Source organism: Pinus tabuliformis, chromosome J (genome assembly GCF_031772625.1).
Source record: "Pinus tabuliformis cultivar Carrire ecotype Pingquan chromosome J, CPIR1, whole genome shotgun sequence".
Taxonomy (NCBI): Eukaryota; Viridiplantae; Streptophyta; class Pinopsida; order Pinales; family Pinaceae; genus Pinus; species Pinus tabuliformis.
This window is the reverse complement of record NC_142295.1, coordinates 1547934161-1547938500: the sequence shown is the minus strand read 5'-3', so window position 1 is coordinate 1547938500 and position 4340 is coordinate 1547934161. Positions and strand designations below refer to the sequence as shown.

The 4340-nt window shown below is 33.7% G+C and overlaps 1 pseudogene; it reads right to left on the bottom strand.

The window, feature by feature from the left end:
• Positions 1–242: 242 nt before the first annotated feature.
• LOC149233401 (uncharacterized) lies at positions 243–913 on the bottom strand (annotated as a pseudogene).
• Between the last annotated feature and the right edge of the window lie 3427 nt (positions 914–4340).

Genomic DNA, 4340 nt, shown 5'->3' with positions numbered 1-4340 from the left:
ATCATAAATGTACATACATAACAAAAAACAAAAAAAACACAACATGATACATTAAACATTAAAACACATTAAAAAAATGTAACATATAACATAAATATTATATAACATTCTTAAAAAAATTTAAAAAATATAACGTAACAAAAAAAAAATGCAACACAACAACGTAATCAAAAGAAAACGAAATTGCCATGAAAACAATTTTATCGAAGTCATAGTGGAAAATTTTCACTCTCGGGTTAAAACTAACATGGAAGTGATTGGCATAAAGTTTGATAGGGCCGATGGCTCTCCAAATCTCTGGACTTTATCCTTCGTGGGATGCAACCGATTATTGTTCCAAATGGTAGCTGAGAAACTGCAACATGTCTCCCCAGAGATACCATTACCATTACTGAGACAACCTTGTATGTAGTCAATTTGGGCGTAGAATTCAGCATCAACTTCTTAATAATTCTAGCCACCACCATTGTACGCCTCTCAACAAGGAAGCCTTGCTTGATTTCCTTAACACCCACAATATCTCTGACTACAAAGATGTTGGTTTTCCCTCTTAATCGCAGACAATCATCAACTTTCAGGGGCCCATCCTTATCAACAGAGTCTTTGAAAATGGATTCCTGAAGCCAAGAGGAGGCAACATGGTTTACCACACACACGAAATGACAATCTGTAGAGATAGTCATTCCACTTGATGTGGTATGTGTGTTGTTTGATTGTGAGAGGCTTTCCAAATCAATGCGTTCATTTAGGTGCACCTCATATTTTTGGAAACTAACAAATCCAAAGCTTTCTGTGTAGCCTTTTCTCCAAGAAATTTTATAAGTCTGTGACCTGCATGTATGATAATTACCTTCTTATTGGGGAAATCTACTTTCATTTCTGCAGGTAACTCAACAATCTCGATCCTCGCCATACTTGACAAAAAAACCATGATGTTTATCAAGAGTTGAGCCACCAACATTTGAGTATCTCCATGGCGGATCTACCTCTGGTAGATTAGGATCAGATTAGGGCCACAACTTTCTCTATGTATTCATTAAAAACCGTTTTTTCTCACGCAATGTGCATTCATTAAAAACCATTTTTTCTCATGCAATTTGCCAAGTAAGGCTCCAGAGAACCCCGAATATCTCCCAATCAGTTATGAATTTGCTAAAATCATTCCTGGGTTTTATAAGGGACCCTGTTTTGAGAAAAACTCATGTTTTATTTTTTCCAAATTCATTCTCATTTGGCTAGAAATCACGTTTTAAAACTAACATTTTTAAGTTGTTGCGCTGGACAAGAAAGGATCATGGATCGATGGATGGCTTCTTGTTTAAAATCGCAATGAAGCATACATTTATCCTACCACTACAGAGGATATTTTCTGGCCTCTATCAATGTTGAAGTATACTTTCGAGTAGTGCATCCCTCTTCATCATCCAGAGATCTTGAAAATTCACAGTTCTCCATGCCTCGAACCAGGGAGTTTTCATCATCAAATTTATTGTGACCGACAAGGAAATTCCAGCCAAAAGGGATTGATCCGTGATTTCCACCCCCATGATCTCAAAAAATCGATAATGCTGCCAACAAGTTCCTAAAAAAAAGTTTGCGATGGTTGTCTTTTTATCCAAGTTTGTACCCTTGGAGATTTAAAACAGTAGCCACGCCAAGCTCCCATCGTTACGTAGATCTCCACAAGTTTTGGAGCTCTCGATAAACAGGTGTGATTTCCTTTGGCTTCTAGCAGTCTGATGCTTCAATTTCTTGCCAAATTGCAGGAATTGTTGGATAGCAAAGTTCACTCCCATTGCTACAGATTAAAGCATCAAATTCATAAGGTAGTATATTTCCAGAGTTTCATCAACTGTCAACGCAGTTGATAGCAAAATTCCTGCAAACTTTGCTGTTATTGTATCACAACGCTCAACTTTGATTACCTCATGAACGATTTCCAACATACAGGAAGATACATTACCATTGTCATCGTATTAGTAGACAGCAAAAAGCCTCCTCTTCTCTTCAGATCAAGGCTAATTGTAATCATGCTAGGCCTAAACTCAAAGTTCTTTTTAATTAGCTCTAGATATCGGCTATGAAGTGCCCTGTGAATTACCCTCAGATGCACAGTCCCATATTTAGAGATTGTTAAGTACACCTTTGGATTATAAATCCTTGTGAAATCGACCATACCCACAACGCATCAAGTGATCCTACAGCTAAGTCTCATGGATGGGTCAAATCAAGCTAGGCTTCAGAAACTAGCCGTTTTTGCAGCTGTGCGCATTCAAAGCAAGATTTTTATTATTATTATTATTATTATGAACTTTGAATTTTGATTTTTAAGCTAATGCATTTGAATTTTTTTCTTTGCAGGTCGCATGAGAGCTTAAATTCTCAATTTGCCAATTTTCTTAAGAAAAAGAATTGATAATTTTTTTTAAAAATTTACATTTCCCTTATTCAAAAACATGAAGAATTTTTTATTTTTTTGTAATGTTATTTTTTTTTATTGAAATCTAGCTTGATTTTTTTTTTTTAATTAAAACATGAATTTTTTTATTGAAAATATTTTTGTAAGGTTAGTGAAAATGTAAGAAAATAAGTAAAAATCTAAAGATTTTAAAGTCTAAAAACTTGAAAAAAATACAATCAAGAACTTAAAAAAAATGTAATCAAGCTTGATTTTATTTTTCCTATTTTATCTACTTGAAATATTTTATTTTTATTTTTAGATTTTTAAGTATATGAATGTTTCCAATGGAGCCATTTACGGATTAGACTTTCTAGAATGTTCATATCCAAATTTACAAAATGTACCTGATTGTATATGAGGACATGAGAAATCGTTTTAACCTTTAGATTTGCTGCAAATATCTCTTGAAGAACGGATGAATGTCGTGGCGCAATCGTGTTTTGATACCATCCTCAATGTAGTCTTTTTGCTCCAAATAATGTTTGATCTTCATTCTAGATCCTTTGTCCATAAATGGTTAATATCAAATTTTTTATATTTTATAAAAATGATATGCAACGAAATGATTTATGCATCTACATGCTTTCATCATGCATCTAGGAAAAAATTGAAAAAATGAATTCTAGATTGAAAGCTAGTTCCTATGCACACTTCCTCGGTAGCCATGCCAAAATGTTGAGGCATGTTAATTGCCTATCATTTAATTGTCAACCCAGGGGTTTCGTAAAACTTGTGAAGCGTACGTGCACTATATATGCTAGAAATCAACTTTCAATTTAGATCAACCTAACTACAAAACCAAATAACGACAGACCAACTTCTCCAATTCTAATTCAAAAATAAACTCAAAAGAAATTATAGTACAATTATAGTATAGCACGTGGAATTGAAATCTTAATATTTAAATCTTGCAACAATTAAAAAACACACCACTCTTTTAGAAATGAAAGCAAAAACAATCATTCTTAACCTCTCACACAGGAAAGATATGAAAGCAAATAAAAACAAGTGCTCTTAACTTCTAGGTAGATAGAAAATAAAAGCAATCACTCTTAACATCTCACACAGGAAAAAATATGAAAGAAAATAAAAACAAATGCTCTTAACTTCTAGGTGGAAAGCAAATAAAGACAATCACTCTTAACCTCTCACACGGGAAAAGATATGAAAGAAATAAATCTTAATCTATGAAAGTAATAAATCTTAATCTATGAAAAACAATAAATCTCACACATTGTAGTTTGCCAATCCAAAATCATGAGAGATGGCAAGTTGAGAGGCTCCAAATTCAAGCATAACCAAATCAAGGTGAACATCACTCATGAGCATGGTGCCAAATCCAAATTCTATATTCAAAATATGAGCATTTCTCCAACTTTACACATGCCTTTCAAAGGAGAAGGCTCTCCTATTCATACAAAAACATAAGAAGCTACCTCATTAATGGAGGTCCATTATTCTCTCCCTAGATCCCTAGAAAATCTCATAGAGTTACAACTCAAATAGGTAATGATGAGACACATATCCTCTTTGACCTTTATCCAAATCTTCTTCCATATCTTGAAGATAATTCGAATTTGAGCATTGGAGGCCACATAAGGGTGCCTTGGAAGCTTCCAAATGACCTACACATTTCATGAAACTCAAGCGACTTTTAAGTATTAGTGAGTATATGTCATTTTTCTAAGTTTTAACCTTTCACTTATAATACTAGAAATCATTAACTTTTGGAAAACACAAAGGTAACCCATATAATTATGAAAACAGAGGCTAATGAAAGGTTATATGGTCATGGATTTGTGACAAGTGAGTGAAATGGTGGTGACAAAGGTGAAAGTGGATGATATTTTGAATACATTTTGGAGACTCTACAATGACT